General features: G+C 37.3%; 1 protein-coding gene across 4 annotated transcripts in view; it reads right to left on the bottom strand.

Moving 5' to 3' along the window:
- HYCC1 (hyccin PI4KA lipid kinase complex subunit 1) overlaps nucleotides 1-22,219 on the bottom strand; it is a 131,869-nt gene that overhangs the window by 48,939 nt on the left and 60,711 nt on the right. Inside the window, exon 1 of one of the 4 annotated variants that reach the window (XM_054494863.2) lies at nucleotides 21,067-21,417. The exons of 1 other annotated variant lie outside the window; for it this stretch is intronic. The gene's annotated coding sequence lies outside the window, so the exon portion shown is untranslated. Of the gene's footprint in view, nucleotides 1-21,066; nucleotides 21,418-22,219 lie in introns of those variants that run through there. 2 more of the 4 variants (XM_054494864.2, XM_054494865.2) reach the window with 2 other exon arrangements.

The following is a 22,219-nucleotide window of genomic DNA, read 5'->3' as shown; positions in this document are numbered from 1 at the left end:
ATACAAGGAACCAAGAACAGTCAAGGGCTGTCTTGAAGAACAACAGAACTGTGGGACCTGGACTTCCAACAGCAAAGCTTAGTATAAAACTTACCAAAAACTATAGTAATTAAGCCAGTGGTGGCACTGTCAGAAGGATACAAAACAACTAAAGGAACAGAATAGAGTGGCCAGAAACAGACCCACACATATATGGTCACCTGATTTATGACAAAAATGATACTGAAATTCAGTGAGGAAAGGATGATCTTTATAATAAATGGGGCTAGGTTATTTGGATAGCTACATGGGGAGGACAAAAAGAACCATGACCCTAGAGATCATGCTGTATGCAAAAAAAAAAAAAAAAAAAACCAGTTTCAGTTGGACCATAGATCTAATTGTGAACAGTAAACCATAAGGCTTTTAGAAGAAAACGCAAGAGAATACTTTCATAATCTTAGGCTAGGCAAAGGTTTCTTAAACAAGAGGCACAAAAGCACTAATCACAAGGAGGGAAAAAGGATAAACTGGACTTCCTTGAAAATAAGAATTTCTACTCACCAAAAGATACCACTAGGAGAATGAAAAGGCAAAGCCATAGAGTGGCAGATGATATCTGCAATTCATATACATGACAAAAGTCTCATATCCAGAATATATAAGGAACTCATAAATTATTAAGAAAAAGGTAGACAATCCTATAGGAAATCAAGACCATCACTTATTCAAATGGAAACTTAGCACATGAAACGTGCTCAACTCTGTTAGTCATCAGGGAAATGTCAGTTAAAACCCACAGTGAAATACACCATACAAACACACACACTCACACACACACACACACACGCACGCATGTGTAGCTAAAATGAAAGATCACACCAAGTGTTGAAAAAGATATGGAGCAATCAATATTCAGACACAGCTAATGTGAATGCAAATTGGTACAATATCTTGGAAAACCCTTTAGCAATATCCTCTAAACTTCAGGATATATACATATACTCTACGAACCCAGAAATTCTACCCATGTTAATACTTAACAGAAATGAGGACATATGTTCTCTGAAAGCTGTGTTCAGAAAATGTTCATCTGAGCAACAGGCTTTTGTTTTTGTTTTGTTTTTAGAGACAGAGTCTCACTCTGTTACCCAGGCTAGAGTGTAATGGCGCTATCACAGCTCACTGTAGCCTCAAATTCCTGGGCTCAAGGAATCCTCCCACCTCAGCCTCTCAAGTAGCTGAGACTACAGGAGTGTACCACATGCTTGGCTACAGCAGGTTTTTTTTAATAGTCAAAAACTAGAAACAAACCAAATGTCCATCAATAGTTGAACAAATAAATTACAGTATACTGTACAATATCTGAAATTCTATACAACAAAATATAACTTTGAATGAATAAACTATATCTGTGTTACAGTGTTGGATAAAAGAATGCAGGAAAACAGAGTACATACTATATAATTACATTTATGTAAATTTCAAGAACAGATAAAACGAATCCATTTGTGTTAGAAGTTGGGATAGTGGCTGCTCTTGAGGGGCCTATCTTGTTGGTTCTGATAACAGTCTGTTTCTTGATCTAGGTGCTGGTTACTCAAGTGTACACATTTGGTGAAAATTTGCCAAGCTAAACATTTCATAATTTGTACATTTTTCTGTGTGTATATTGTATATTAGTAACACCAGTCAGCCCTGGGTCTCTTATCTTCCACTTGATAGAGATCAAATGGGAGCCCTCATTGTATAGCTGAGCTCACATGGACACTCACCTGTTTAGCACGCATGCAAGCTCAGAATAAAATTGTTCCTCCCCAAACTTCTCTGTCTCCTGCAGAACTCAAAAGGGAGTCTATGACATGCCTCCCTACCCTGAAACTTTCACAGTCTCACCACCACTGTCTGCCTTAGGTCCACCAGGACTAAAGTCATTATTCCCTTCATCTCTGTTTATATCCAGCACCACAAGAAGCTACAGACACCTAGATGACACTCATCTCACACACTAGTCATCATAACTCTTTGCACATCTTCTGTTTTGCTCCCATCTCCCATCCCATCCTAATTCTGGAAGGAGGATATACTTCCATTGTGTCCTCTGGAATTTACAGTCTATTACCAGCAAAATCCTCTATATCTTCAACAGTTCTTCAAATGTTGCTTTCTTCTTTTCATGAGACACTAGTTTCCCTGCATGCAACCTTACCAAATAGTGATTGCATTTCCTCACACATCCCTGAAAGAAACCACTGGGCTTAGAGGTAAAGTAGGTGTTCTCCTTCCTTCTTATTACCACTCAAGATCATTCTCTTCCTCCTTCAACCATCCACCCAAAGCTGCTTTGAAACTCTGTCACCATCATCTATCAATCAATCCACCCCACGCCCTTGCCCTGCTCGGTCCCTCCCCTTCATTTCTGGATGATCTTAGCTCCTAGCTCACTGTCATGCTTTCAAACAACTCCTGCTTAAATCTTGGTGATTTTTTTTCTTACCTGAAGTCTTAATTCCTAGAATTCTCCTCCTACAATAATTTCTTCCTCCCTGCCTCAGCTACTCAATCCTATGATCAAAGTCTATGATCATAGCCTAGACCACCTGTTTTCAAACATTTGGGTTAGGGACTCTTTATATGCTTAAATATTAAGTCAACCTGAAAGAACACCCAATGGCCAAAGCTGGAACAATCCGAGCAACAGAACAAATAATGTAGTACTGCATTATAACCCAAAGTATAAAATAAATATACATGAGGCCATACTCATATAAATAAATGATTAAATAAATAAGAGAATAGGAGATAAAGCTTCCTTACGGAAGAATTCCCAATAACAGATGTAGACACTATCTCCTCCAGGAGGTAGAGCTTAGTCCTTGCTCCCCCATTGAGAGTGCACTGGACATAGCTATTCACTCGCAAAAAAAGAGAGTATGGAAAGAGGAAAAGAGTAACTGTATAGTGGTAAAACCGGGCAAGCACTGCCTTGATCAAAGCTAACGTCAACATGATGTCATGTGAATATCAAGTACTATCCAATATGATTACAGACATGAGCCACCGTGCCTGGCCCCTGGTAAGTTCCTTTTAACTATAAAAGTAAGAATATCTTTAGAAGAGAAAGTATGGCTGGGTGCGGTGGCTCACACCTGTAATCCCAGCACTTTGGGAGGCTGAGGCAGGAGGATCACTTGAGGTTAGGAGTTTGAGAAAGCCTGGCCAACACAGTGAAACCCCTCTGTACTAAAAATACAAAAATTAGCCAGGCATGGTGGCATGTGCCTGTGATCCCAGGTACTTGGGAGGCTGAGATAGAAGAATCGCTTGAACCCGGGAGGCAGAGGTTTCAGTGAGACAAGATCGCACCACTGCACTCCAGCCTGGATGACAGAGTGAGACTCCGTCTCAAAAAAAAAAAAAAAAAAAAGACGCAAAAATATACAAACATTAAAAATGAATCCTGAAATATCAATGCATTATGTAAGAAAGAGAACAATGGAATTCTGTAAAGTATAGGATAATTTTTTTTATTTCAACTTTTACTTTAGATTCAGGAGGTACATGTGCAGGTTTGTTACATGGGTATACTGTGTGATGCTGAGGTTTGGAGTACTATTGTAGAATAAGTATTTACAGAAATAAAAAATTAAAAAGCCAACAGTGTTTACTAGCTGACATAAGCTTTTCTTTGTCCTTACCACATACAGTACAATAGTTAAAAAAAAAAAAAATTCTTTCCATTAGCCCTGGGCTTCAAGATGAATAACAGTTATGACTAAAGGTATCAGCAAAGCTTAGATAGGACAAAAAACAAACTGGCCACAAAATGATTTAAAAACTGTTTTTCTCTACCAGCAAGCAGCAAGAGGCTCTCTACAAGTTGCTGACCCACCCCCACATTTCATATCTAATATGTAACCTATTAACATCTATGCCAAAGACTTGATTATATAACTCTGCAAGCTTTATAAATCTAATTAGACATCTCTAGTAATATTCAAAATATACTTGCATTTGTAAAAACTTTATTCTTCTCAAAGGTAAAAGAGACAAAATTAAAATACATGTTTCCTGCTGTGTAACTAGCTTCCTATTTTTGCCAAATATGTTCCGGAGCAGAATATTTAAAATTACATTAGAAGGCTTGCTAGGAGTCTATGTAGTATTTCACTAGCCCAATTAGTCTGTGTAACATTAATTTTTTATATTTTCTATGTACAATAAAACCTTCCTAAGTCAAATGTCTTATTCTTCAATTCCCACATTATGTTATTAATAACAATTACCAAAAGTTATCTTTTAGTGTTGTCATCAGACATATAACATTTTAATTATTTTATAAGAATATTTAAAAAGTGTTTGTAACTTTCACTGTAAAACTCTAAAAATTTCCTTATTCCTACTATTTTTTACATCATCCCCTTCATCATTAAGCACTAACTACAAACTACTATAAAACTTTTTATAACCATTTGTTTTATATATCATTACGAAACATAAGTTTCTATAAATTTATAGAGCAACCAAATTTCTATAAATGGATTGTGACACATCACGAAATTTTAAACTTCTCTCCTATGCAATGAGGCCATTGCTGTAGTTAAATTAAGCGCTACCAGAAGATTATCAAGAATTCCTGGGTGAATTTCAGGAAAACAGAGCAGAGAGAAATGTTCAGATTATGTTACAGAATAAAATTAATTTTATTTTTAATTTTAGAAACTGACCAATCAATTGTGAAACTGACCAATCCATTGTGAAACTGACCAATCAATTGTGAAGGAGGAGGGTATATGTGCTGTCGCTTAAAAAGAAGTGTTGTTGATGCCTCACTGCCTACCTAGGTCATCAAGTAAATAAAGCTGCCTCTCAAGGCACCAGGAAAAGTAATATAATTCATAGTAAGAGAGGTTTGGGAAGTCTTTCCAAAGGGCTATTACTTAGGCCTATTTTCCCCAAAAATCACAAAACAAGTGTCTGATTATCAAGAATAGAACATAGGTTTTTACTCAATAAAATGGTTTTTGTCTAAACCATCTTTTGCCTACCCCAGGGACAAATAAGATCATGTTGGGATATCAGTGTGCTATGGCAACCAGCCCAGTGTGTTTCTGTTGGAAAAGCTAGAACAATTAGAAGGTAAGAACTTCTTTCTTCTCATTTCCCATTTCTATCTTCCTATTCTTTTCAGATCCTCCAGGACTTCAGACAAGATCAGGCACGTTCAAGGTGGTATGGCCATAGACAAGATCCTCCAGGACTTCAGAAGAACATTTTTTCCAGGGAAAGGATATCTGATTTGGACTCTAATAAGAGAAGTTAGGAAGAACTATTTTTTAATAACCATGTTGACCAAAAGAATGCAGCAAACACAATGCTGTGAAACTTCTGAGGCCAACAGTTACTGCTCTTGGATTTCTATTGCAAATATTCTCCCTCTTTTTTGAGCTAGCATTCAAATAGCCTTGACTAAGATCATGTACAATTTATTAACAATTTAGATTTCTTTTAGATAAGAGCAGACAGAATGGTGAGATCTCTGGGAACCATGGCACTACGATGAGCACTTCCTATTGACATTAACATAGTACATGACTCAGTGGTTCAACATTTTTTAAAAATTTTTTTCAAATAAAAATTATATAACATACTTTTAAAGTTTTAAACTGTATTAGTAACTACAGGCAAATTTCAGTCCAGATACTATAAGCATAAGTAACATACAGCAAGTATCTAACAAATATTTATTGAATAGAGGAATAAATTTCACCCTTTATAATGCCCGTCAAATTTACCATCTGCTCTCCATCTCCACAGCAACACCCTGAGTCTGGGCCCTTATTTCCTCTGCATGTGCTGATCACACAGCCTTCTGGCTCCTGATTTCTTCCCTTCTCCAGTGCACCATGCATGTTGCTGCCATATAATCTTGCTGAAACTTCTTTTCTCCTGAACACACCATGACATCAGACCTCACAAATCTTCCACATCAAACTTTCCCTAAAATATGGTCATAATTTACCTAACCAAATTTTATTTAACACTACTCTCCAAAATAATCCATGCCACTCCAGGCTCCATGTCTTTGCCTATGCTTCTCTTCTCTATCTTCCTTTCACTCCTCAGCTTTTATACCCTACCTAGGAAAAACTTGGGGCTCTTATTAATGAAATGCATGCACTGGCAAGGTAAGCTGCCAGGAGAGAACTGGTACTGCATCTGTGAACCATAACAGCATCATCTGATTATTTTAAAGACTGATTGATGCAGATAATCTTGACTTAGAAAACCTCTTATTAGAATGTTATAAGAAATCTTGAAAGTCCATTAATATGTTACGTATTTCGCTAAATATAAAAATATCACAAACAAATTATTTTATATTTGATATTGGGTAAAAATCTACAAGAGCAGTTATTGCTGAAATAAAGCTTCCCAAAATGTTTGTACCACCTTTTACAAAATATAATTATAGCACATACTAAGTGATTCAAGTATTACCTCAGTGAATCAAACTTCAGTAAGCCCTGATAACTAACATACAAATGATAAAGTTTATGTCAACAGATTTTAAGAGATCAGTGTAAAAATGCTGAACTATAATAATTACCTCAATCACATTCATTAACATGATTATCACACAACTGCATATTAAATAACATGGTGATTAGAAATGCTTTCTACATATTCACTAGAACAGGATGTCAAGTCGACAGCCCGTTCATATAATTTATCCAGACAGTAGGCTGGGCAGAGTCAGAGTAAGAACAAAGAAACAGAAGTAGCAAAAACAAACACAGAATGAGAGGTCATATTAAGGGGTAACTCATTCAATATTTTCATATATGCAAAAAGTCAATACTAGTATATGTTCAAATTGCAACATTAATAATTCAGCAAGCCCTTGAGTGCCTACTGAGTATAATGCAAAGTGTTTCTATTAGTTTGCACTATTAGCAAACGAATAGTAAAATATGATCTGTGTCCTCAAGGCAATTGTAATCCAGATGGCAAAGGAAAAGCAGGGAATAGATGAGAGGAAAATAAGTCAAGGTAGCACCTTACATTTTCCAGAGGAATAATTGCAAGGGCAATCATGAGAAAATTATCAGAAATACACAAAATCAACAATGAAAAGTTTAAAACAAGGGTTCTGCTCACTATGCAACTATAAAAGATTATAAAAATTCCACCAAGAAAGAAAATAAAACATACACAAAAACTATGAACACCTAGGTAGAAAACTGACCTCCCATCCCTGCTAATATTTTTCTTTACGGGAGATTTTTTTAAATTGCTGCATTTAAATCTTTTCCACATAATTAAAATAAATAATCATCCTTCTCACTGCTGCTATCCCACTCTTCAAAAGAAAATACTGTTAATTTTATATTATTTCAAACTTTTTTCTACACATATACTATATAATCAGCAGTTCTGAAAACTCTCTACTCTTAAAAGTATTGAGCAGTATATCTAAACCAAAACAAAATATATCCCCTCAACCAAGAAAAATATATCAACCAAATAATATATTTATATAGATAGGTACCTATCTATACCTATATAGATATCTGCTCAACCAAACAAAATATATCTGCTCTATCAAAACATGTACATATGTATATATACACATATACACATACATGTATACATAGTCCATTTATATTTTGATTTTAACATAAAAATACAATCACATTCTACCAAAACTTGATTATTTTTCACCTAATATATCATGGACCTTTTTAAAAAATATATGGTACACTATTACTATTATATTTACGACCTTCAACAAATGATCTCTCCTGTTATTTAGTCCTTTGTATAGTCCTCCTCCACATCGATGCTGGGCTTGGTAAAGTGACATGTTTTTGCCAGTGGAATTTAGCAAGGTGCTGCAAGGAGAGACTTAAGAGCTTCCACCTAGGACCTGTCCTCTTGAATAATCCCTCTTAGAGGGTAACCACCATGCTACAAGAGCTGAGGGATAGACATCTGTATAAGAAGCCACATAAAGACAGACCTCGGAGGACAGCAGAAAAAAAAGGCTTTCCTTGTGAAAATTTAACTACTTGACAAAGTTAACGAGTTTTTTTTTTTAATCAAAGGACTTTTCAGAGCCTTTAATATGCTAAATCTGTATTATTAATCTCTATGAAAGGCATTTGGAATGAAATATTTTCCTAAATGTATTTGACCATGGAATCCTTTGCTGTCCATAGACAACTGGCATCATTGGCAATATGGTCTGGAAAACACTCAATGTGACCAAATGTGTAATACATAACAATGGTAGATGTCCATAGATAATGTTGTGATAATGACTAACATTCCTCAAGCACTTATGTTTCTGGCACTATGCTAAGCGATTTATTGGAATTTTAATTTAATTCTCATAGCCATCCTAGTTGGTAAATTAACATAACCTCTATTTCACAAAAAAGAAAGCTAACACTTAAAGAAGTAACTTGCCCAAGATCACACACTACCAAAGTGGTTAAGTTAGGGTTAGAACCCATGCAGCCCAATTCCAAAGACCCCATTCTAATCACCATGCTATCAGCAATCCCTACCCATGGCACCTAAAACAGTTCAAAACCTTTCCCTTGTCTCATAAATAATTTACTCTTGTTTACTCTTTTCTTCTTCCTAATATTTTATTCTAAATTGAAAAGTAGGATATTTTCATTTTAAAATAAATTGGTAGGGAAAAGTAAATTATTCAGATGATTGTGTTTGGCAGCCAGGTTGAGAACTATAGGGTAGTAAAAGAACATGGTAGGGTACTGGAGAAAAAGTATTCAATTTTCTTAGACCCAGCTCTGCCACTTGCTAGCATATGGTTGCAGTATTTTTCTCAGTTGGAATGAAGGCAAAGAAAAAAGATGAGAAAAATCTATCAACTGGTATTTACCACAGTGCCTACATACTGGTAACAAGGGTGATCCAAAAACATGGGTGTGACTGAAGTTGAAATGCCAAAATTAGACCAAAATTCTTATTTGCCCCTAAGTCAGAGGTTTTCTGTTTGGTTTTGGTTTCCTTTGCTTTATGGCAAACATTTTTTTTTTTTTAAATTCTGGGGCTGAGACCTTTGTTCAGTTCTCTAATTTAGTTTACCCTACTTTCAGAACTCTGGGAAAACTGCCTCCAAACGATGAAAGAGCAAATGTTTTGCTTTTGTATATGTTTGAAATTTTCTCTTCACAAAGTATCTCAAAGCACTATAAAAATTGACTGAACACAGCACTACTTGATATATAACTCAATTAAAAATGTCAAGAAGAAATAATGGTAAAAATTGTATATATATACATACATATACATATAAACATATATGTATATATATAGTTTGCAGCTACAGCATATAATGAAAAAATGCTGAAAACCACTGTGGCAACTCAGTATGACTAGTTGATGATCAAAGGGTACAGCAACTACCACAGCAATGGGCATGTAAAAGACATACTGTTTTGCCCCTGTTGACTACAACACAAGTAAAATAATGTGACTAAGATTATACGCAAGCAATTAGCTCAAATCAACATCATATTAAAAAGTATTATTTAGTCTTCCTCTTTCATTTTCTACCATGAAGAAGCAAACAGGGAGAGGCTCTTGAACACCTAGGAACACAAATACCCTGTAAACACTTTCTCCTTGCCAAACTAAACAAATTCAATTAAATTAAGGAATTAGCCAGTTGCTTGCCATTGGCTGTATTGGGAAAGGTGAAGGAGGCGGCAAATAGTTATTACTTTCTTCATTAAGCTATCCAAATTTTACTCTTCCATGTTTTACCTAGGGGAAGTATATAAATTTTTGAGGCTTTGACATTAGCCTTGGCAAACTGTTTCTTGGGAACAGGCAAATTAAGGGTATTTGAGATTTTGCTACATCCAAGTATAAAAGCCATTTATATTTGTTTGCTAGGGCTGCCATAACAAAGTACCACAGACTGGGTGGTTTAAACAACAGAAATTTATTTTCTCACAGTTCTCTAGGCTAGGAGTCTAAGATCAAGATTCAGGAGGGTTGGTTCCTTCTTAGAGCTCTGAGAGAATAGTTTCAGGTCACTCCCCATGGCTTACAGATGGCGGTCTTCTCCCTATGTCTTCACATTGTCCTCCTTCTGTACGGCCTATCCAAATTTCCTGTTCTTACAAGGACACCAATCATACTGAATTAGGGCCCATCCTAATTACCTCATTTTAACTTAACTGCCTCTCTAAAGACCCTATTTCCAAATGATGCTACATTCTGAGGTACTGGGGGTTAGGCCTTCAACTTATGAATTTTGGATGGGACACAATGCAGCCCATAATACCACTAAAGCTGCAGTAAGCTAGGGTTCAGCAACCAACCTGGCTCTTTTTTTTCTTATATTAAGGTGGTTAAATATCATCCATTTATTCATAAACTATTAAATGCCAACTATGTCCTAGATACTAGATTTACAAAAATGAATACAACACAGCTGACTTAGGGGATCCACAGTCTATTAGGAGAGACAAATAAACCTAAAACAGCAGAAATGAGTGTGCCTTAAGTCCTTTTAAAACAAATCAAGGTAAATCAGAATATAAACAATAAAATAAAATAAATAAATGCTATGAGAAAAAATGAGGAGGAATGTAAAAGGCCAATGTAAACATTATCTTTCAATCATTTTGCTATCAATAATACCTCTTTCCTCTCTCCCAAACATAACAGCATATGGAAATATGGTTTCCAAAGCACAGCTCTACTTTGATTCCTTAAAGTTCTTTGCATTCTAAGTGCTTTCCTTTTTGCAATGTTGGGGACAAAGAAAGACAGAAATGTTAAGAGAATCAAATTCCAACTAACTTGGGAGTTAATGTCTTAGAGGGAGTTGCTGCCCTTTAATATGTTGGAATGAAACTTTCAACCTTTAATGAGGTCTGCCAATAGAGGCTCAGATGTTCAATAGAAAATAGTAGGGCAAAGAGGGAAGTGCAATGAGAAAATGTAAGTAAATACAGTTAATGGTGGTAATGTGTGCTAATAGGGCCATAATAATAAAAACAACAGATCTTGACTGTACAAAATTCTATTTGATTCTCCCCAATCAGAAACTATGTGGATATTATAAATATAGTTGTTTTTCTTGGTTTAAAAACATTATAGTAACCAAAGCAGAAATAAATAGTTCAGTATGACCATGCTGATTCATATTAACTGGGCTAAGAGTCAATTTGTTTTAGCAGAGGCTGAATTATAAAATTATTTTTAAAATAAAGTTTTCAATAATACTGTCTTATACTAGTATAGCAGAATGTAACTTAGACGTTGTTTTGTAGCTGAATGTGAGGCTAAAATTAGCACAGCAAAAATTTCTATCTTGGTTCCTCCCAAAGTACTTGAAAGTCCTATAAGAATGTTTAATCCCTAAAGTATTTTAAGCATTTCTTTTTCAATTACACATTGTTTTTAAAGAAAGGGTTTATTATAGAAAAACCAAACATCTGCTTAGACCCTTTCACCAATAACTAATTCCTGATTGATGAAATCTAAATTCAATAAATCACACTGTATTACAATAAATTCTTTGGAGCTCTATAATCTGGTGACATGGAGAGTATCTGCTCTAATTACCATCTTGTGACTAGCTCAATATGATTTCCATGAAGAGGCTGGCCTTTCTGAGGTGCTACCTAAAATTGTATGACATATTTGAAGTCCTCATAGTGAAAACAACAAGCTTTATTCTTATTTTTCTTTACATGCTTTTTCTTGGCCTGTCCTTCCTTTCCTGTCAACCCATCATTATCATGCGTAAAAAAAAATCTCATCTCCAAATAACAGCAATTGTTAAAAATTAGATATTATTAGTAGGGAAGCTTACTAGAAGGATTCCCTTTATAAAAACATTTTAAATAAAAATATAGTCAACATAAATTACAGCAAGCATAATTACGATTTCTCTTCTACTGCTTTTTTTGTTTTGTTTTGTTTTTGAGAGGGAGTCTTGCTGTGTCGCTCAGGCTGGAGTGCAATGGTGCAATCTCGGCTCACTGCAATCAGTGCCTCCTGGGTTGAAGCGATTCTCCTGCCTCAGCCTCCCGAGTAGCTGGGACTACAAGTGCATGCCACCATGCCCGGCTAATTTTTTGTATTTTCAGTAGAGACAGGGTTTCACCGTGTTAGTCAGGATGGTCTCGATCTCCTGACCTCGCGATCCACCCGCCTTGGCCTCCCAAAATGCTGGGATTATAGTTGAAAGCCATGGCGCCCGGCCTCTTCTACTACTTTCTACAAGCAGAGGAATCCCACCTATATTCCTCTTATAAGCCCCCAGTATTTTAATATAGCTCAATAAATAAAGGAAGCAACATGGCATAATGAAAAGAATGCTGACTCTGGAGCCCAAAAAACCCAGGCCAATTTTCAACAAGTTACTTAAAGTTGCTAAGTCTCAGTTGACTCAACTGTGAACGATAGATAATAACATCTGTCTTTTAGGGATGTTTTAAGGATCAAAAATAATGCAAATAAAGCACTGGCAAACAAAAGGTACTCAATGAATGATACCTGTAAGTATCACTAACAAAATATTAATCATTTGGACAATTGAGAATGTATTTCACGATCTTATAGTTCTAAAAAGAGGGGGCACAGGAGAAAGGCTTCATCAGATTCTAATGCCCTAGTTACTCCATCCTTATTTACTCTTCACTGATTAACTTTCTGAGTTAGTAGCTTAATCTACTACCACCACTTCCAACTGCTCACCATCAATTTATTCCTTAACCCCTTTTACAGTATAAATTTGGGTCTCATCATCTACTCTCCATGACCTTATAAATGACAACTCTATCAGCTCTTTCTCTATGGTCATTGTTTTTCTGTAACCTGAAGCAAGAGTCTTCCTTTCTGAAACTCTACTTCTTGACCTCACTGACCTGAATATTCTGGTTCTACCACCCATGTAACCATTCTTCCAATTTTCTGTATTTCTCCAATAATCTATTTGATTTACACATTTTTATCTTCCCTTCTTCCCCCATCCATTTCTATAATATTTTCACCTTCCTCTCCATTTCCCTATCAGGATTCACTTGAAGTTTCATGATTTTCCAAAATAGTCTCTCCCTTTTCTTAACTACTAATGTGTACACTGCTGCGGGGGCTATTTGTCACCTTGTCCACTACTGTGACATATACTGATTAACAAATCAGCAGGAACCTTGAAATTTAGAACAAAAGAGCATGTATGTGTCTGGCAAGTTTAAGAGGGTCAGACTGTCCCCATAGGAAGGGCATGGGGAGTGCAGTCTGGGTGTGCTGATTATAATCAAAACCCTAACTGAATTAATTAAATGTTAATTTATATTTAAAGGAAGGGAACAGAAGAGTTCAAAAAGATAAATATAGAGTTTACGATTGTTTTCCCAATTTAAGCACTTTTTTTTTCTTTGAGACGGAGTCTCGCTCTGTCGCCCAGGCTGGAGTGCAGTGGCGCAATCTCAGCTCACTGCAAGCTCTGCCTCCCAGGTTCATGCCATTCTCCTGTCTCAGCCTCCCAAGTAGCTGCGACTACAGGCACCCACCACCACGCCCGGCTAATTTTTTTGTATTTTTAGTAGAGACAGGGTTTCACCATGTTGGCCAGGATGGTCTCAATCTCTTGACCTTGTGATCCGCCCACCTCGGCCTCCCAAAGTGCTGGGATTACAGGCGTGAGCCACCGCACCCGGCCAATTTAAGCACTTTTAAGGCTTACATTATTCTCCTAAATTTCCAAGCCTATACATCACTCAACATAAGAGTAAATATAAATGTTCCAGTAGCTAAAACCTAATTTTCATGGTACAGTTTAATAACTCATATATAATGTTTTCATTAAGTCAAGTACAAATGACTGAATGAATTCTATGTATTTATATGAGAAAGCAACGAATGTTTGTCAACTATCAAAAGACTTTGTTCAAGAAAACGCACACCAAACATATATCACTTAACATTACTACTAAAAAGCTACCCTGATGCAAGGCTCACAACAAAAATAATTCAAACTAAAATGGAAAAGTACTGTGTTTCCAAAACTCTTTGATCTCTTGTATGCGGTACACTTAACATAACATTCTTACAAGGTACAAACAGGATTCAGGAACACAAATTGATCTTGAACACTCAACGAATTAAAATGTAAATTATATTAAGTGCGTTATATGAACAACAATTTTAAGTTCCCCCACTCTATCCCACCTCACTCCAAGATCACAGTATTTATTAAAATAGCAAAAGATATGACACATCAACACAGAACAGACCAGTGATAATTATAACAGGGTTACCAAAAATTAAAACTAAGTGTGCAAAGAGGAAAAATACTTAATAAGATGCTCAAATAAAATGATTAAATTTACTTCTCAGTAATATGGGGTGAAGAAAGAGTCTTAATTGAGAAAAACATTAGGGTACTGATTAGAAAACACGGGCTATTACATCAGATAGGAATTGAGTTTAAACTTTGTGTACTTTATTGATGGTGAATGACTGTCTTAACCTCTGAGTCTCAGTTTATCTGTAGAATAGAAATAATAATCTTCACCTCACAAAGATTATATAGGGACTAAATGAAATTAATTATGCAAAATACTTAGTACATAAGCACATATTAAGATCTTTATAATTGTATTCAGTCCAAAAAGACCTAGACATTTTTAGAGCCAATCTATTTCAAATCTTCCAAGGAAGAGATTAATTGCCAGAGCACATGCAAAGATGGAAAGCTTCTCTCTCAGTCTCTCTTTTTACAAAGCTGGCATATTCAGAAATCAAAACCTTAAAAAGGTAATACAAAAGGAATACTAAAGATCAATCTCATATAGCAAATCAAATATAGCACTATTTTAAAGAGATATGCTATTATCAAGTTGCCTTTATCCCTAAGACAGCAATTGTTTGATGAAAGCTACTTGGAAATCTAACACAATTCATCAACCAATAGGTAAAAGAAGGAAAACTGTATGATCATCTCAAGGTACATTAAGAGGGCATGTGATCAAACTGAATATCTATCTTGGTTCCCCCTGAAAATGCATAGAAGACTATTTCCTTAACATACCATAAATAAAAATTTTGAACACACAACTGTGAAACCCTAAAGGCATTTCCATTTAAATGAGAAATAAGCCAACGATCCTCACTGTTCACTGCTATAACTTAACATTATTCCAGAAGTTCTGATCAATGTCCTAAGAAAAATAAATAAGGATTAAGTGTTAGCACAAAGACAAAATCATTTACACCATTTACACATGCTATAATTTAGTTACTACAAAACACAATAAAAACTATCAGAATTAAGAGTTTCATAAAATGACCAGTTAGAAAACAGTATACGAGAATTAGCCATCTTTCTATGTTCCACCAGGTACATTTAATCCTCTTTATAAAATAATTTTAAAAGTTCCATTCCCAAAAGAATCAATAAGTCTTAAAATATCAAAAACACCACTTGAAAAATGGGCAGAACCCACATGAAGAAAGCTACAAACTATAAAATACATGAAGAAAACTCAAAGCTATATCTTTGAGTCATAAAAGATGACTTCAATAAATGATAACATTGTATTAATAGAGATAGTACAACTTTCTCTAGAAAATTAACTCAGATATTCCAGTGAAGTTCTTTTAGGATCTTAACTGCCTTTAATGTAACATGAATAAAGAAATACATGAGAAATGCCGAAAATGCTTTGACAAGGACAATAATAAGTATTCACACAACCATTTAGTGAAATACATTAAAAACTCACAATAATTAAGACAGTTTGGAATTACTAGAGCAAAAAGAACTAGCCCAATTAAACTAAATAGAAAAACCTAGAAAAAATCATATATCTATATCTATAGACAGACAGAGTATACACACATGATTTGGTATTTAAAACCTCTGAAGAAGATAATTGTTCAATAAATAGCACTAAAATAACTGAACCATCACTCTACGTTAAAATACACTGCAAACAGACTAAAGATGTAAATTTTTTTAAAAACTGTGAAATTAATATAAGGAAACAGAGGTGAATAGTCATATAATTTGGGAATGTAAGCCCTTTCTAAGTAGTGAGGTATCATAAAAGAAAAATTTGATAGGTTTAAACACATTAAAATGTTAGCAATCTGTTTAAAAAGAAAATTCACATCAAAAACAAAATTAAGATAAAAATGACAAACTAGGGAAATTATCTGCAATGTAATTTGACAAAGGCCTAATAGTTTGTATACACAAAGAGCTCTCATAACTTAGTTTTTAAAAATCTCCAGTATTATAATAGACAAAGGACACTAATAGGTATTTCACAAAGGAAATAAGTATCTCTGGGTGGAGACATTATAAGTGTTATTTACCATTTATGCTTTCGTGAATTTTTCAAATTTCCTACAATGATTATTAGTAATTAAGAAAATATAGAATGTTTACAATATGGCTGTGACAATAATAATAATAACCAAAATCATGCTAACATCGATATTTCCACTCTTTTAGGCTGCATCAAAATTAGGGATGCTTTTCCTCTCTAGAAAAAAATCATACTTTAATTCTTTATCACAATGAAAGAAATTTTCAGAACTCTAGAAGACAATCAGACAAAACTTTTCACTTCCTCTTTATTTATGACCAAGTTACAACGCCAAATAATATTTGGATAAGCTATTCTGTTTTCAGCCCCCTGTGAAAGCCAAGAGTCAAGGCTGAGGAACAAGCCCTGGACTTCAGAACCAACAGGACTCAGATTTTACCTATATCCAAATCCTGAGCCAGAAATTTTAAAAAGAAAAAAAAAAGGTGGTGAGCTGAGGATAGGTATTACCTTTCTCAAGATAGAAAATGTGGGCCTTTGAGAACTTCTAGTCACAACTCTTCTCTGTCTCATTTAGGAGATAGAGGAATGATTTTATCCTCCAGTGTATTTAAAAGGCATATATCCAAAGGGCAAGCAAACAAGATTTCTTCTGAGCAAAGATACTTTAAATAGGAGATTTTCAAGTGTTAAATGTTCTTTTTCCTTAGTGCAGATATGCAGCCTAACTCTGAGAAGGCCAAAAAGACTCTGGCAGGACTTGGCTCTCAACAATAAGCAATAGTCAAACTGCTAATTCCATCTGCTCCCCTCCAAAAAATGACAAAGCATTACATGATGATGCCAGGGATCTCAGGCTCCATTTAAGGAATTGTTCTAAGGGGTATCCATTTTCACAATATTAAGATGCTCTCTAATTTTTTTAAGTACTTCAGAAGTACTTCAGGGAACCAATTTGGATACTACATGCCAACTTTGATGATGATAACAAAGAAATATACTGTCTTTAACATTATATTCTTAGAGATGTCGCTTCCAGAAATGTCTTCCTTTCTTACTAGTCAAAGCTCTGAATTCCATTCACTTCTATCTCCTCAGGGTCTTAGTTCCAATAATTATCTCATCTTTCCTGAATTGCTTAAGAATCTCTTTCTACTTGTCTCTACTCACTCTTTCCTTATGCATGTAAACAAACAAACATAACATTCCCTCAAACAATATCACTCTGCAATGGTTTTCAACCATGGCTGCACACTGGAATTACTTAAGGAACTATAAAAAAGTATCAATGCAAGTAATCAATAATGACACAAAGTAGACAGTGGTTTCCTGGGGATAAGAGGAAAAGATTATAAAGGCACATAGGAAACTTTTGGAGGTGAATATTATTTTGATTATGGTGATGGTTTTGCAGGTATAAACATATGTCAAATATCAAATTGTACACTTTAAATATATGTAGTATACTATATGTCAGTTACACTTCAATAGAAAAGCTGTTGAAATAAATGTTGATATCTGGGTTCAACACCCCCCCCACACACCAAATTGGTATAGGGATTCCCTCTGGAAAACAAAATTCTTTAAAGCTCCTGAGATTATTGTAAATTATTATTACATTATTGTAAATGCACAGCCAAGATTAAGAACCACTACTCAACGAAAGCTATAGCTATCATTTTCTCCCTTCTTTATTTCAGTTCTCTTGAAACGTCTCACTTAAGCATGTCTACTTTATCACACCCATTCTTTCTCAATCTTCTGAAGCCTGGTTTCTGAACCACCACTCAGTTAAAACTGTTCTTGTTAAAGTTACCTATGGACTCCTGACAAATTCAGTGGTCACTGGGGCCCTCTCCTAACTTGACACCTCCTTACAGCATTCAAAATTGTTAACCTGTTCCTCCTCCATGGAAAATCTCCCCACCCTTGGCATCTTTCCTGATGGTCCTCCTACCTTGCTAGCTACTATTCCTCTAACTTTCAGACAATTCTTCTCCCTACTTCTGCTATTTCTGAGAGTCTGTTCTCTGGCTGCCACTTTCATCAGGCTAAAGGCTTTCCCTGAGTCATTTCATCACAACCAAATCAATATAGCTTCAATTCAACCCCCAATCATCTCTCTAATCCTGATTTTCACATCCATAGATACAAACATCTATCTATATCTTCACCTGAAGTTCCACTGCTTCCTCAAATTCAAAATAGCCAAAACAGAATTTATCATCTTCCTTCCATTTTTGTGTTCCTCATTTCCATCAACAGAACCCCAAGTCAAACCTTCACAGTCCTGAGTCCTCCTTTCTTCTCATAGGTGATTAGGACCTGTTAGTTTTTCCTTCACTCTGCCACAGTAAAGGTCTAAAATACAAATCCAATAAATAGCTTCTCATCTATCACGTTCAATCCAATCCCTTTAGCTAAGGATACCATTCCCTGATCTGGCCCTCTACCACCCTCACTATCTTCATCTGGCACCATTTCCCTACTAACTCCTGCATTCAAGCCATATCAATGTCAATGTTATTGACTTTGCCAACTGCCAATGTCAATTGACACTGACTTGTCATTGTCAATGACTTATCTAAATTGCCACAGTTTCTCAGGCCTCCTTGCCTTCTCAATTATTATATCCTCCTCTTGGGAAGTTACTTACCACCTGCACTTGGCAAAATTATATCATCCTTCACAACTTGGCTGTGTGCTCCCAACTCCACCTACACTCAAGGCAAGTTAACTATCTCCTACTCTAAACTCTCCTACTACACTAGGCTAGGCATATCTCTATTCCCACTGACCACATAGTATTATAATTGTTAATTTACTGTAATGTTACTAACATCGTGTACATTAGATAGTAAATTCCTTGAAGACAAGAGCTATGACATTCACTTCTGTATCCCTAGTACCTACTCAGCCTGGAAGAGTGAAAAAATAAATTTATGTTTGACATAATTTCAATTATTTATAAAATATAAACGATACCCCAAAATAGGTCTTGAACACTAAGATTTCTTAAAATTTCTTAAGATCCATTATAAAATAAACATTAGGCAACAGGATGCTGAATAAAACAGTACATATATTTAAACTCATTGTCAAAAAGACACCAGTCTAAAAAATACAACCCAGAGCAAATTTCATAAAACAGAAATACAACAAAGAAAGGAAGCACAGCAAGGATGAACGCTGACCCAGCTAATGCCTCATCGGGTGTCTGTATCCAGGTACTGCTAATGCCGATGACTAAGAAGGTTTCTAATCCTTCTAATCTCTCATGGTAATTTCAATAAATCGAATAAGGATAAACGAGCCAAATCCAGAATTTGTTTCCTAAATATGTGATGCTTTTCCCCCTTGCCGCTTGGTTTGATTGAACTGATTATTTGAATAGCTGACTTTGAAGCTACTACTGGCCAAGCAGATCTTAAATGTTTTTCCTTCCTTGCCTTTGCCTGCACTTCAAAAATATGGTGGTTTAGACTACTATTCATCCTCTAAACCTTAAAATGTATTCACCTAAAGAAAAAAAATACTTAGAAATGTCAGGGGAGGTGGGGTGCCTGTGGATGTTAGCAGTAGAATGTTCTCATGGAAAACAAGCCTCCCAGTCTTTCTGACTTTATGCCAATAAGATTTGAAAGCTGAAAACCTCAAACTGTAAAGTGTTACATGAACCAAAGAGGTGGCCCACCTGCTCCAAAAACTACTGTGTGACCCAAGGATAAATAATTTGCAAAAGGTCAGCTTGGCCCTACTGCCTGTAGCGCAGTCTCTGAGATAAGGAGTAGCTGCCGGTGGAACAAATTCCCCCTACCTGAAGAGCGCCGCGGCTGCCAGGCTTGTGACAGTGTATTTCTCAAAGAGCAGATTCTGTGCAGTACTAAACCACTTAGGCAAAATTAAAATCTTTCGGGAATGTCTAAACTCACAAAGCACACATGTGCAAGCTGACGGGCGGACAGCAAATTTCGCTGAAGCGTACAAACTTGGGGGTGTTTTAATGCAACCATTTTCAGCCAAACCCCCGAGGATGCCCGAGTATGTTAAAATGACCCTCAGGAAAGGAATAACTCATAGAAAGAAGGGGCAAGGGCTCAAGAAGAGATCTTCAGCGTAATAACCAAGGAAGGAAGCGTGGCTGCTGTCTGAACCTCTCTGCCCTGCAGGGGACCAAAGAACGACTCAGGCCAACGCTGCTCTCCAAGGGGCGGGGGCGGGGGGTCGACAGTGACCATTGTGGCCACCAGACCGGACAGACAGTGGCGGCCTCGCCGGAGTAGAGGGCGCGGGTGGGAGAGAAGGAGAGGCCGGAGCATCCGCCGCTGCAGGGAGGGGACGGGGGGCTCCCGCCCCCAGGCCCACCCGGCAGAGGGGCGGCCGTGGGGCCAAGGCGGCGGCACCCGGGTCACGGCAGGAGGCTGGACTGCTCCTCGCCAGGAAGGAAAGACCCGAGTCGCGCGCACAAAGCTGCCGCCCTCCAGGCAGCGGGCAGGCTGCGCCCAAGTTCGGGGCGAGCAGCCACCGGCCGCAGCCCACCCGTCCACCAGACGCCCCCCGCGCCCAACGCCGCCTCGCGCCCACCCGTGGCGCCTCGCGCGGGAGCCGTTACCCCCAGTGGAGCCGCGGCCCCGGGGACAAAGTCCCGGTCCTGTCCTCGCCGCCGCCTCGCCCCGGCTCCTCCCTGACAAAAAAAAGTTATCGGTTGCCGGACGCCCTGGGGGCCCGGCGTGGGTCTCTCGGCTGGACTCACCAGAGCGGCTGCCGGAGCTCCACCTGCAGGACCTCGACTCGTGAGGCTCTCAGCGGCAGCGACGGCGGCTGCTCTGCTTCCTCCCGAGTAGCAGCACCACCTGCTCCCCTTCTTCCTAGCAGAACGGGTCCCGGCGAGCCATCTTCCCCCTCCTCTCACTGACTGACAACCCAGCCCGGAGAGCCACCACTGCCGCCAGCCTCTCTGACAGGCACGACCAGGGACCCGTCCTCAAGCAGCCAACCACCACCGCCCCACGCCAGTTCAGCCTATCGCCGTCCTCCGGGGCGGGATCAGAACAACTTCTCCGCCAATGAGAATCTTATTCTGCTGGGCCTGGGGCGGAGCCATGAGGCGACTTGAGTGGGCGTGGTCTGAGCAATGGGCGTGATCCGGGCGTCCGAGGGAAGATAATTGTAAGGTTTGCGGTGGCCGCTAGGCGATGACAATCAGCGAAGGTCTCTTAGATTCTGAGCCGTTAGGGCTTATGGCCTTCTCAGAGAAAAATAAGTCTTCCCGGATGATGTAAAGTGTATCAATTTCTTTCTCTTTTGTGAGAAAAGAGAAACAAATTGATAATTTACTAGTCAGTAGGATTTACTTCCCTGTAATTAAATTCACAAGAATTTATCAAAATCTTATCAAATCCCGGGAGGAAAAAAAATTACGTTTTTGCAAAATGGAAATACAAACTTCCCCCTCACTACATCATTGCTTTTGGGCTTAGCCTGGAAAAAGTCAAATACGATGCCTCAGTTTTCTTTCCATGGGGGTTGTTTTTATTTTTTCCATTATTCCTCCCTACTTTTTCTCTGAACATATACTAAATATTTTGTGTAATAACTGGAACCTGAGAACACCTGAACCTGCTCCTGCAGACAGTCCTGCTGTTTTTGACCTTGTAAACCCCTCCTACCACATCCTTCTCAAGTCTGGTCGGGATTAATTAGAAGAAAAACTGACCTCCACCCTAGAAAACAGGAAGTTCATTCTAGCTTTACACTAGAAATGGGCGGGATTTCTCCAGAAACACTAAGTGAACTTTTCAAACACGCTGAACTCATAAATAACAAGTACATAAATAAGAAGATATATTACTTGATATCAAAAGGGTATCAAGCAAACAATTTCAGGCAATTATTAGGGCAGATTG

The sequence above is a fragment of the Pongo pygmaeus genome, chromosome 6, assembly GCF_028885625.2.
Source record: "Pongo pygmaeus isolate AG05252 chromosome 6, NHGRI_mPonPyg2-v2.0_pri, whole genome shotgun sequence".
Lineage (NCBI taxonomy): Eukaryota > Metazoa > Chordata > Mammalia > Primates > Hominidae > Pongo > Pongo pygmaeus.
The sequence above is the reverse complement of the archived record's forward strand: the minus strand, read 5'-3'. Positions and strand labels throughout refer to the sequence as shown.